We start from the raw sequence: 13,830 nt of genomic DNA on the forward strand, positions 1-13,830 counted from the left end.
TTTTTTAAAAGCCATTAAGTACCATTTTAAAAGCCATTTTAAACTTCAGATTTGAAACCAAGACTTTCTGCACTTAATAATCACATAAACCAAAGAATTCAGTAAACCAAATTTCTACCCAGACTTTTACAGTCTGCAATAAATGATTGAAAAAGGAGTTGTTGGCTGGGCGCGGTGGCTCATGCCTGTAATCCTAGCACTCTGGGAGGCCGAGGTGGGAGGATCGCTTGACGTCAGGAGTTTGAGACCAGCCTGAGCAAGAGTGAGACCCTGTCTCTACTAAAAAATAGAAAGAAATTAACCAGACAACTAAAAATATGTAGAAAAGCTTAGCTGGGCATGGTGGCACATGCCTGTAGTCCCAGCTACTCAGGAGGCTGAGGCAGAAGGATCGCTTGAGCCCAGGAGTTTGAGGTTGCTATGAGCTAAGCTGACACCACGACACTCTAGCCCGGGGAACAGAGTGAGACTCTGTCTCAAAAAAAAAAAAAAAAAAAAAAAAGAAAAGAAAAAAAAGGAAAAGGAGTTGTTATGGAAACAGAAAAACATTTCAAAGCACTGGCATAAAAACTGAGGGGAGGGGAGAGGGTGGTGCCTAGATTGTTTCAATGGATTGTTACAGAGAAGAGGGGGAGCAAAAGGGGGAAGAGATGGGAGGGGAGGGAGGAGAGGGAGTTAAACTAGTATTAAACAATAAATTTAAACAAAAAGGATGAAAACAAAGACAGATCTATTTTTGAAGAAAGTTAATTTGATCAGTTTACTGTGAAATAAATTCTAGAGGGCAGTAGGGATGATCAGGTAGCAAGAGGAGTCAGTACAGGGGTCTAGAAAAATGCAAGGAAAATTCTAGTTGCATCCTTGCTAAAGGACATGAAACTCTTTACAAGATGCCATGAGTAATACAGAATCTAATGCCATTTTTGATATGTGATTGCTGACAGTTTTCAAGCCTCATTGACACCCCTTTACTATAAGCCCCACAACTTGTCAAGCTGGTAAGAAAACCTGCACACTCTCTTGAAGCTACCGAGAAGTTCAAACCATGCAAGTTCAGCCCAGCCTTACTGTCTAACAACAATAAAACCAAGCTAGTCTCCATTCTCTGCTCTCTCAAGCCATTTTTAAAGACTTGCTTGAGATCCTGCCATGGTTTCCCTGGAAGCTTCATTATGTGAGTATAATAAACTTTTCATACTCTCTTGGTATATGTACATATGTGACACCATCAGTCTTGGTATCTGAACCAAATTTTGGGTGGGGATCCATCTCACCTCTGTGGGGTTAACATAACACCATAGAAGCAAAGAGAAGGTAGTTTCTACCTCCACTAGACAGACTGGGGAAGGCTCGCTTTACATAGGAGAGCTATACTCTACGCCAAGGAGGTTGTTATGGACTTCAACTGGAGCAGCTGCCAGTTGAGAGAGTACAATTTCTCTTTGTCTGGATGAAAACCAGATAAACATAGGGATGGTAGCAGGAAAACGTTCACTGCCAGATGCCCTCCTTGTCTGCCTGGTGGAGCAGACACCTGACCCAAGGCCAGGGTGATCATCGATCTATGCTGAGATTTTTCAAACTAAAGAAAAAGAAGCTATGCTTCCCGATGGAGGAAGGATACAGAATGCAAGTCTGAAGAGCAGTCAGTGGATTTCTGCCCATCACTGTAGGAAAAAGATACTGGCAGTGAGAGAGAATAACCAATATACAGTGAAGCAAAAATAAGAGACAGAAGAGTCTTGGAGGTGTTAGACAAAGTGGATCCTGTTGTCCTCAGGTGCCAGCTACACTTTCCACAGATACATTACAGTCCTTAGTATCCCTTCCAAAATATTCTTTATGCCTCAACTAGTTTTAGTTAGATTTCTATCATCCAGAAATTTGGTTCTATCTAACCAAATAACTACACCCTGACCAAACCAGATGGATTAAAGGAACTCTGTAATTACTGCTGATTTTCTTACAGTATCACTAATGGTACTATAGTTATGTAGAACGTCTTTATACATCTGACTACTGTGTGGGTCCACTTATGTGCAGATTTTCTTCTACCTCTGCCACCTCTGAGACAGCAAGACCAACCTCTCCTTTTTCTCCTCAGCCTACTCAACACGAAGATGATGAGGATGAAGACCCTTATAACAATCCACTTCCACTTCCTTATGATTTTCTTAATATTTTTTCTTCTTTGGCTTACTTTATTGTAAGAATACAGTATGTAATATGTATTACATAAAAAATACCTGTTCATCAACTGTTTGCTATTAGTAAGGCTTCTGGTCAACAGTGGGCTATTAGTAGCTATTAGTTTTTGGGAGGTCAAAAGTTATATGCAGATTTTCAGCTGCACACCCCTAACTTCTGCGTTGTTCAAGGGTCAACTGTATATAGAAATGCGTGCTAAAGAATTAGGAATGAAATAACATGAGGTCTGCTACTTTTAAATGATTCAAAAAACAAAAATATAAAGAAATAGGGCAAAAATGTTAACAATTACTGAGTTTATGTTAAGAGTATATTAGCTATTCTTCCTACATTTCAATATGTATGAAATGTTCCACAAAAAATTCTTGTTAGAGGGGAGACTCTCAAAGGATGAACAACGTGCTCAGAACTTAGAAAGATTGGTGATTTCAGGAAATGGTACACAGTTTTCCACAGGTATGGTGAGCATATAAGGAAGGTAAAAGGTAGAAATTTAGCATATTTATCCTGAAGGCAGTAAGAAACCATTAAAGGATTTTTTGGGAGGAGTGGGGAAAATGACATGATCAGATTTTGATATTAAAAAGATCTCTGTTGACAGTATGAATCACATGTTGGAAAATGACAGACATGTGTTAATAGTCTAGATAAGATATGATGAGAGTCTGAATTAAGAGCAGAAGGGTAAGCAATGAGGATTAGAGAAGAGCAAACATGAAAAACTGATAGGATTTCTTCCAGCAATGGATTTGCTGGCGGAAGGGATGGAGTGCTTTGAGGGAAAGAAAAGAATCCAGGAAGCCTCAGGATTCCGGCTTTGGTGACTGCATAGTACTATTCACAGAGACTGGAGATATGGAAGTATGAGCAGGACACACCGAGTTTAAGGTCGTGCTGGAGATGCAAGGTGAGCGATTGGGGGGGGCCACACAGATTGGGAAATCATAGCCATATGCCAAGGGCATGGAGGAGATCACCCAGTAAGAAAGTGTAGACTAGCAGGTTGAAATGGGGTGAGGAAAGAAAAGCAGCCACAATTAGAGGAGAGGCAGAGGAATAGAAAGAAAGAAACTAAGAAAAACAACCTCAGACACAGGAGGAAAACATAGAGAGTGGTTCAGAAGGATAGAGCAGGGGGCAAATCTGAAAGGGAGGAAGAGGTCAGCAGCGCCACGTGCTCTCCAAGAGATAAAGGTGTCATCTAACAAAAAGACCTAAAGTAGGGCAGTTCCAGGTTTGTTAATTCATCCATTCAACAATATTATCAAGGTCACAGGTTCTTTCTATTTTTCCATTCCATTATTCAAACTGCCCTGGCTTTGGTGACTGTGTGGTACTGGCCCTCAGACTAGCACCCCTCACTGATTGCAGGATGGTTGCCATCGTATCCCAGGCATCACATGCAAACAACATCCAGCATGGAAAAGGGGTGGTTTTTTTTTTCTTGTGGCTCTTTCTAGAGTGAAAAAAATAATTCTTCCACAGAAACACCTCAGTAGACCTTCCCTCATCTTACTGGGTAGAACTTGGCCACATCCACCCTGAATTGATCACAGGCAAGAAGAATGAGATTTTTATAACTGACTTAGATCAATCAGGACTTACCCCTGAGCTAGAGACATGTCCCTTTTCCTAAAGGCTGCATAACTGAAAAAACTGGGGCTGTAGCAACAAAAAAAAACAAAGGAGGGATAGATGTTGAATAGGTAACAGGCAAGAGGGACCATTCTGTACTGTGGTATTCTAATGTGATTTTTCTTCACTTAGTAATATTCATTTAAGAAAGAGCAGAGATTTGTGGAAGCAGAAAGAAATGCAGTTAATGGAGGGAAAAATTCAACTGACAAGTTTTACGTTTCTCAGAATAAAAAACTAAACATACAATAACTTTAAAAGAGGATATGTCCTAAATATCTGATTTCATTTAGCAATCAGTTACCTCCTGAATACAATAATTTACTTTTTGCCCTGAAAATGTACAATTTCATTTTTTGACCCTAAAACCATTTTTAAGTTTCAAAAAGAACCTTAATTTTAAAATTGCTAAGCAAATTCATTCAATAGTATCCCCTCCTATTTTCTAGACTCAGAAGTTCTAAATTTAGGAACCTATTTGTTGATATCTATATGGTAGCTTTGTGGACTGAATTACAGTCCCCAGAATTCCTTTTCTAGTATATTTCTTGAAAAGGGTGAGTTATAAGTGATATTCTGTCCTGAGAGCTGAAAGATGAAGGGAGGCAGCAGCTATTTGGTAATATACATATACCTTCTCCCAGTTGTTCAAACATCAATCTAAGTGCTGCTAGGAAGGATTTTGCAGAAATAAAGTCCCTAATCAGTTGATTTAAGTTCATAAAAAAAGGAGATGGTTCTAGGGGGGCTTGCCTTAATTACTTGGAAGCCCTTTCAAAGAAAGCTTTGGCTCTGAGCTAAGGGGCTCCAAACAACAGATGGACTTGCAATTGTTCTCCCTTCCTCAGGATCCTCCCTGAATGCCTACCTGAGGACAGGAAGCTTCAGTGTGTACCCTTGGGGTTCTAGCCCACTTGTTATTTTCCCTTCCTGACTGCCTGCCCCCCTGTAGAATTTAAACTTGCTTAACTAGCTCCCACAGTCATATACGCCAATTCCACATATAAATACACATGCACACACACACATTTAAAATCTCCAACTGGTTCTGCTTCTGATTGTGTCCTTACACATATGTGTTCACATCTACCCCCAACCCCCACAAGCAGAATACATTGAGTTTAAGGTGGTGTTGGAAGGAAACAAAAGGTGAGTGATTGGGGGGCCACACAGGGCTCTTATACCCTTATGAGATAAAACAAACTCCAGTGTTTTCAGACTGGACGCAGCTTTAAATAATGGTAGAACAGTGTCTTAGTCTGTTCAGCTTGCCATAACAAAAATACCATAGACTGGGTTGCCTATAAACAATAGAATTTTACTTCTCACAGTTCTGGAAGCTGAGAAGTCTGAGATCATGGTGCTAGCATGATTGGGTGCTGGTGAGGACCCTCTTTCTGCTTCACAGGTGGTGCCTTCTAGCTGTGTCCTCACATGGGAGAAGGGGAAAGGCAGCTCTCTGGGGCCTCTTTTATAAGGGTACTTACCCCTCATCCCATTCATGACCTAATAACCTCCCAAGGCCCTGCCTCCTAGTACCGTAACATTGAGACTAGGTTCTAACATATGAATTTTGGGAGGATACAAACATTCAGATCACAGCAAATCATTTTCTTTTTGGTTTATTTTCACTTTTCGGTTTTGTTTCACTATTATTATATGCAGCACATAAATTTGCTATTTTAGGGAATCGTACTATATTCCTTTCCCATGCTTCCAATAATGTTCTTCACTGTGTTTTCTGACCCTTGTTTGTACTGGAGTTCATCTATCCATTCACACTTCTTTAACAAATCTTCCACAGTTTCTCTCAGCTCATGGGATTTCAGTTTCTCTATGACCAGCACCAGTCTCTATAAGAAACTCCATTTATTTCCTGTCGAGTCACAGATTGATTCTTTTATTCTTATCAGTTATCCCTTATTCATGACACCAAATTATTCTCTAGGCTAAAAGTTAACTAAAAACTTTAATACTCTGAATATCCAATAGGACCATCTTCCGAGGATACAGTCATGGTTGTGTTTAAACCATTCGTTTCAGCACTGATCAAAAGACCAAAAAGTTAAAAGAATTCAAAACAATATATGAATTCAAGAGATATACCCATGAGTTGATGATCTTTAACATCATAAAATAATGTTAAGGGAAAATGCAATGGAATTGTTAAAAGTATGCACACTATTTTAAGTTTAAAAAGTAGGTTATAAAATAGTATATTCAGAAAATATGGCTGTTTTTGTGACTCAACAAATAAATACAGATGCATAGAAAAAGGACTTGAAAGATAAAAGCTCAAACTTACTGTTTCTAGCTGGCTAGATTATTGGTAATTTTTTACTTCTTTCTCCGGATGGGTAGTTTAAACGAAAATTTTAAAAAACTGACACAATAATTGTAAATATTTATGGGGTACATAGTGATGTTTTGAGACATATATATGTATGTATAATGATCAGATCAGGGCAATTAGCACATCATCATCTCAAACCTTTATCATTTCTTTGTGTTGAGAACACTCAATATTCTCCTTCCAGCTATTTAAAACTAACTATATGTTATTGTTAACAATAGTCATCTTATAGTGGTATAGAACATTATATCTTATTCCTTCTATCTAGCTGAAATTTTATATCCTTTAACAAATACCTCCCTAACTGCCCCCTTTCTCTCTACACTTCTCAACCTTTAGTGTCCTCTATTCTACCTTTTACTTCTATGAGATCAATTTTTTTAGCTTCCATATGAATGAGGACATGCTGTGTTTAACTTTCTGTTCCAAGTTTATTTTACTTAACATAATGTCCTCCAGTTCTACCCATGTAGCCATGAATGACAGAATTTCATTCTTTTTTATGGCTGAATAGTAGTCCATCATGTATACATACCACATTTTCTTCATCCATTCATTTGTTGTTGGACACCTTATCTTGGCTATTGTGAATAGTGCTACAATAAACATGAGGGTGTAGATGTCTCTTCAATATACTGACTTCCTGTCCTTTGGGTAAATGTCCAATAGTGGGACTGCTAGATCATATGATAGTTCTATCCGCAGTTTTTTGAGGAAATTCCATAATGTTCTCCATAGTGCTTGTACGAGTTTACACTCCTACCAACAGTGTATAAGAGTTCCCTTTTCTCTGTATCCTCACTAATATTTGTTACTTTTTGGCTTTTTGGTAATAGCCATCCTAACGAGGGTGAGATGATACCACATTGTGGTTTTGATTTGCATTTCGCATTCTGATTAGTGACACTGTACATTTTTTCATACACCTGTTGGCTATTTATATGTCTTCCTTTGGGAAATGTCAAGTCAGAATTTTCACCCAACTTTAAGGCAGGTTATTTGGTTTTTTTGCTATTGAGTTCCTTACATATTTTGGATATTAATATGTTATCACATGTATAGTTTACTAATATTTTCTCCTATTCTGTAGGTTGTCCTTTCACTCTGTTGATTGTTTCCTTTGCTGTGCCGAAGCTTTTTAGTTTGATATAACCACATTTAAAATTTTTTGATTTTCTTGCCTGTGCTTTTCACTTCTTATTCACAAAATCCAAAATCTTTTCCCAGACCAATGTCCTAAAGCATTTGTCCTACATTTTCATCTAGTAGTTTTTAAATTTTTATTTCAAAATATTAAGTGGGTACAAATGTTTTTGTTACATGGATACCTTGCATAATGCTTAAGTTGGGGCTTTTAGTGTGCCATCACCAGAATAGTGTTCATTGAACCTGATAGGTAAGTTTATCCTTCACCCCCTGCCATCCTCCTCTTTTCTTGGTTTCGAATGTCCTTTACATCTTCTTGTGCCCACGTGTGCCTACTGTTTAGCTCTCAATTATTAGAGAGTACAAGTGGTGTTTGTTTTTCCATTCTTGAGATACTTAGGATAATGGTCTCCAATTTCACCCAAGTTGCCGCAAAAGACATTATTTCATTCCTTTTTATAACTGAGTAGTATGTGTCAGCCCTTGTGGCTTAAGCATAGCCCCACCCATGCCCGCAAGCAGTGGCAATTGTCAGCCCACACCGGCTTGAGAGCTACCTGACTCAGATCCTTGGGTGGTGGCGTTTGTTGGCTGGGTGCTGGCCTGAGTGCAACTCTGCCCTTGCCTGTAGGTGGCACTGACTGTCGGCCCATGTTGGCTTGAGGACTGCCTCATTCAGATCCTCAGGCAGATCCTCTTAGTTTGTCAGCTAGGCCCTATCCATATGGATAGGCAGCAGTGATTTGCAGCTAACATCATACCAAATAAACATTTGCAGTCCACCACCTTTGTCCCTTCCCTGTCTTTTAGTTGCTTTATTGTTTTACGTCTTACGTTTACGGTTTTCACCCATTTTGAGTTGACTTTTGTATAGGGTGAGAGGTGGGGATCTAGTTTCATTCTTCTGCATGTAGAAATCCAATTTTCCCTGCACCAGTTATTGAATAAACTGTTCTTTTTCCAGTGAGTGTGAATGGCATCTTTATCAAAAAATCAGTTGGCTGTAGATATAAGGATTAATTTCTGGGTGCTCTATTCTGTTCCATTGGCTTATGTGTCTGTTTTTATGCCACCACTATGGCATTTGGGTTATGAGAGCTTTGTCATAAATTTTGAAGTCTGGTAGTGTGATGCCTCCAGCTTTTTTCTTTTTGCTCAGGATTGCTTTGGCTATTTGGGGTCTTTTGTGTTTCCATACAAATTTTAGGATTTTTCTCCCTAATTTCTGTGAAGAATGTCATTGGTATTTTGATAGGTATTGCACTAAATCTGTAGATTGCTTGTGGTAGCATGGTCATTTTAACAATATTAAGTCTTCCAGTCCCATGAGTGTGGGATGTCTTTCCATTGTATCTACCTTAATTTCTTTCATCAGAGTCTTATAGTTTTTCTAGCAATTTTTTACCTCCTCGTATAAACTTATTCCTAGGTAACTTTTTTACAGGTATTATAAATGGAATTACCTTCTTGATTTCTTTTAAATCTAGTTAGTTGTTTGTGTATAGATACACTACTGATTTTTGCATGTTCATTTTGTATCCTATACCTTTACTGAATTTGTTTATTAGTTCTCAGAGTTTTTCTGGTAGTCTTTAGGTTTTTCTATATATAAGATCATGTCATCTGCAAACAGGGACAATTTGACTTCCTCCTTTCCAATTTGAATGTCTTTTATTACTTTCTCTTGCCTAATTGCTTTGGCTAGGACTTCCAGTACTATGTTGAATAAGAGTGATGAGAGTGGGCATCCTTGTCTTGTTCCAGCTCTTAGAGAAAAAGCTTGCAGCTTTTCTTTGGTATGATGTTAGTTGTGGGTTTTGTCGTATATGGCCTTTATTATGTTGAGGTACTTTCCTTCTATACCTAATTTAGATATTATAGCTTATTGACTGATTGAGACAGGATCTCCCTCTGTTGCCCAGGCTAGAGTTCAGTGGCATTATCATAGCTCACTGCAACCTCAAACTCCTGGGCTCAAGCAATCCTCCTGGCCTGAGCCTCCCTAGTAGTTGGAACTACAGGTATGTACCACCACGTCAGCTAATTTTTCTATTTTTTGTAGAGATGGGGTCTCACTCTTGCTCAGGCTGGTCTTGAACACCTGGCCTCAAGCAATCCTCCCACGTCAGCTTCCCTGAGTGCTAGGATTGAGAGCTTTTTTGTTTTTGTTTTTTTAAATCATGAAGGATGTTGGAATTTTTCAAATGCTCTTTCTGCATCTATTGAGATGATCATATGTTATTTTTCTTCATTCTATTCATCTGATGTTTATTGATTTATATATGTTGAACCACCTTGCATTCCTGGGATACACAACACTTCATCATGGTATATTATCTTTCTGATGTGATGCTGGATCAGGTTTGCTATTAATGGTATTTTGTTGAGGATTTCTGTATCCATGTTCATCAGGGATACTGGCCTGTAGTTTTCTTTTTCTGTTGTTGTGTTCTTGTCTGCTTTTGGTATCCAGATCATGCTGGCCCCATGGAATGAGAACTCCTTCTGCTTCAAATTTTTGTAATAGTTTAAGAAGAATCAGTATCAATTATTCTTCAAAGGTTCAGTAGAATTCAGCAATAAAGCCAACCAGCCTTGGACTTTTCTTTGTTGAGAGGCTTTCTGTTCAGGTTTTCTATTTCTTCTTGGTTCACTCTTGGTAGGTTGTATGTGCCCAGGAATTTACCCATTTCCTCCAAGCTTTTGAATTTATTGGCATACAGCTGTTTATAGTAGTCTCTAATAATCCTTTGTACTTCTGTGGGTATCTCTTGTGATGTCTCCTTTTTTGTTTCTGATTTTATTTATTTTGGTCTTTTTTTTTCCTTTGTCTAGCTAATGGTTTGTCGATTTTGTTTATCTTTCCAGAAAACCAAATTTTTGTTTCAATGATCTTTGTATTTTTTTTAGTCTCAATTTAGTTTACTTGTGCTCTGATCTTTATTATTTCTTTCCTTCTAATTTTGCGTTTGGTTTGTTCTTGCTTTTCTAGTTCCTTGACTTGCAGCCTTAGGTTGCTTATTTGAAATCGTTCCAATTTTTCGATGTGTTTATTGCTATAAACTTGTCTCTTAATATTGCTTTTGCTGTGTCCCATAGGTTTTGGTATATTGTGTTTTTATTTTCACTTGTTTCAAGGAATTTTAAAATTTCATTCTTAACTTCTTTTTTCACCCATTGGGTGTTTGGGAGCATGTTGTCTAATGTATCTGTACAGTTACAAATTTTCCTCGTTATTGATTTCTAGTTTTATTACATTGTGGTCAAATAAGATACTCGATGTAATTTTGAGTTTAAAATTTTTTTTGAGACTTGTTTTGCGTCCTAACATATGGTTAATCCTGGAGAATGTTCCATGTGCTGATGAAAAGAACATGTATTCTGCAGCTGTTGGGTGCAATGTTCTGTAAATGTCTGTTAGGTTCATTTGGTCTATTGTATTGTTTAAATCCAATGCTTCTTTGTTGACTTCCAGTCTAAATGATCAGTCCAATGCTGGGAGTGTGCTATTAAAGTCCTCAAATATTGCTGTTTTAGGGCCTATTGCTCCCTTTAGGTCTAATAATATTTGCTTTCTATATGAGCACTCTGGTGTTAGGTGCATACATAGTTACAATTGTTATATTCTCTTGCTGAATTGATCCTTTATTTATATTTTATGTCCTGTTTCTTGTAAGCAGCATATGGTTTGGTTTTGGTTTTTTATCCATTCAACCAATCTATACCTTTTAAATAGGAACTTTAATCCATTTACATCAAGATGATTATTATTTATTTATTTATTTTTTGTGACAGAGTCTTGCTCTGTTGCCTGGGCTAGAGTGCCATGGCATCAGCCTAGCTCACAGCAACCTCAAACTCCTGGGCTTAAGCCATCCTTCTGCTTCAGCCTCCCGAGTAGCTGGGACTACAGGCATGCGCCACCATGCCCGGCTAATTTTTTCTATGTATTTTTAGTTGGCCAGATAATTTCTTTCTATTTTTTTAGTAGAGATGGGGTCTCGAACTCCTGACCTCAAGCAATCCTCCCGCCTTGGCCTCCCAGAGCGCTAGGATTACAGGCGTGAGCCACTGCATTCGGCCTCAAGATTATTGATAATTAAGGACTTACTCTTATTTTTAATAATTGTTTTCTGGTTATTTTGTGTATCTTTTGTTCCTTTCTTGCTCTCTTATTGTTTATTTTTGTGGTTGGGTGGTTTTTTATAGTGATAAGGTTTGATTCCTTTCTCTTTCTACTTTGTGTATCAGCTCTACCAGTGTGTTTTACAGTTTCGCGTTTTCGTGATGGTGGTTAATGTCTTTCACTTCAAGATGCCAACTGAAATCATGAATTGTTTTCACGATTTCACTGAATTGTCTTATCTGTATTTTCTTGTATCTCAGTTTCCTTAAGGTAATTATTTTGAATTCTTTTTCTGGCATTTTGTGTATTTTCTTATGATTATGGTCTGTTATTGAAGAATTATTGTTTTCCTTTGGAGGTATCATTTTTTCTCGCTTTTTCATGTTTGATGTGTCTCTATGTTGATTTCTATGCATCGCCTCTTCAAATTTTATGGAGTAGGTTTCTTAGGGAAAGACTTTCATATAAATGGGTCTTGGTGTAGCAGTTTGGTAGGGTGCATTGGCTTTGGTTCTATGTGGATGCAGTAGTACAGTCTCTATGTGGCTTCTTCAGTTGTAATCCACACTAGTGATGTTTTTAAGTGGCTCAGACGCCTAGGCTGAGTGTGTTTGTGGTGGTGGCTGTGCAGTTTTCCCGGGGATGGGCTCAACAGATTGCATCTCAAGTTGGAGGCATGTGCATGCCCATAGTGGGTTGTTTAACTTGGGGTCTGTCTTATTGGAGTTGGGGATCACAGGACTGTCACTCTGGCTAGGAGCGCAGACATGTGGATGCTCAGCCAGCCTGGGGGCATGTCTGCCAGGGGCAGCCCTTGGGGTTCTCAGGCCCAGGATGCAATCATATGGCTTCTTGGCTGGTCTGGGGTGGAATATAGGGCTGTTTCTTAGGTTGGGATATAGGCTCACCAGTGGTGGCCTGCAGGACTGCTTCTCAGGCCCTGATTTTGGGTGCAGGGCTGTCGGGAAGGCCAGGGGCCTGTTTCTGGGTAGAGGATGCTACAGGGCTGTTTCTCAGGTCCTGAGTGTGGGCACATAGCCATTCTGCTGGCCGGGGGTATATCAACTGCATGGAGACCTGAGAGCCTCTTCTGCTTAGAGGAGGGCATGCAGCAATTTGGCCAGCTCAAGGGCAGGTTCACTCTGGGTAGGACTGCCAGACTATTCCTCCAGCTACAAGTGTGGTGGTAGTGGGGGGTTGGTTTCCCTTCTATGTAGGATCAGAGTCATGGCCAATCTTGGGCCCGGGCTCCTCACAGCTGGGGTTCAGCCACTTCTATGAGCTTGGTGGAATAAAGATGGAGACCCAGTGTTGGAGAGATGCAGTGGCTACTGGTCCCCAGAGCAGGGCAAACTCCAGAGGTTGCTCTGGTCTCATGATGTCACTGTGCTGTAGCAGTTTGGCTCACAGTGGGTGGGTAGGGTGTAGGGCATGTACTCCTTGTGCTGCTAATCTGGGGCAATGCAACTGTGTGAATTCCTGACAGCTCTTCAAATTGGACTCACGGTTTGCAAGGACTATAGATTTTCCTGTAGTAGGCACTGTAGGTTTCTGCAGTGGCAATGGGGGTTCGTAAGACAGATCCAATCAGATAAGGCTGCAGAGGGTACCCTCCTGAGATTCCAATCACCACAGGTGCTTCTCCACTCCCCCAATGCACTCTAGCACTCTCTCTTCAACACGCCATCAAATCTTTGTTGTTTATTTGTTGCTGTGGTCCTTTCTTGTGGGGGATAAGGGGATAAGCACTAGGCATCTCTAGTCAGCTATCGTAAATATATTCCAAATTTACTACAGTGAACATGTACTGCTCGTATAAATAAGCAAAACCCCAATAAGTTTTGTGGTGATGATTTAACAACCTAGAACAGGAATTCTTCACTAGCTCTTAAGGATCAAGATATGGACCTTTGAGGGGAAGGTCTATGAAACACCTGAACCTATTTGTAAAATGTTATTTGTATGTATAGCTCTAGGTGTGGGTGGGTGTGTATTTGTGGAGAGAAAGGAAGAGGGTCCACAGCTTTTATCCATTCCTAAAAAGATCTATGATCCAAAAAACGTTAAGATCACCCATCCAGAATTTTGCTTGACCTAATCCCAATTTCTCCTATTGTAGGGGTAGGGCATTATTCAATGGACTGAGGGATAATCTGCAACAGAAATTTCCAGGCTTGATTTAGGTATTTTGTATACCTGAAAATTTCATCTCAAAATGAAATTTGCACAACTCCCTCAAGAATCAAATAATGAACTGAAAAACAGTTGGATATAACTTCTGACTGAATCTCTTGAGAATACTTAATGCTAAGTCTTTCAAACTTAGAGTACTCACTATTTTAGACTAAAAGTTTTCATGTTG

General features: G+C 39.2%; 1 protein-coding gene across 4 annotated transcripts in view; it reads right to left on the bottom strand.

Moving 5' to 3' along the window:
* The window catches only part of TMEM131 (transmembrane protein 131), a 206,890-nt gene that overhangs the window by 105,754 nt on the left and 87,306 nt on the right, over positions 1-13,830 (bottom strand). The window contains exon 1 of one of the 4 annotated variants that reach the window (XM_045550175.1): positions 3,814-3,827. The exons of the other annotated variants lie outside the window; for them this stretch is intronic. The gene's annotated coding sequence lies outside the window, so the exon portion shown is untranslated. Of the gene's footprint in view, positions 1-3,813; positions 3,828-13,830 lie in introns of those variants that run through there. 4 annotated transcript variants of the gene reach the window in all.

The sequence above is a fragment of the Lemur catta genome, chromosome 4 (genome assembly GCF_020740605.2).
Source record: "Lemur catta isolate mLemCat1 chromosome 4, mLemCat1.pri, whole genome shotgun sequence".
In the NCBI taxonomy this organism is placed as follows: Eukaryota; Metazoa; Chordata; class Mammalia; order Primates; family Lemuridae; genus Lemur; species Lemur catta.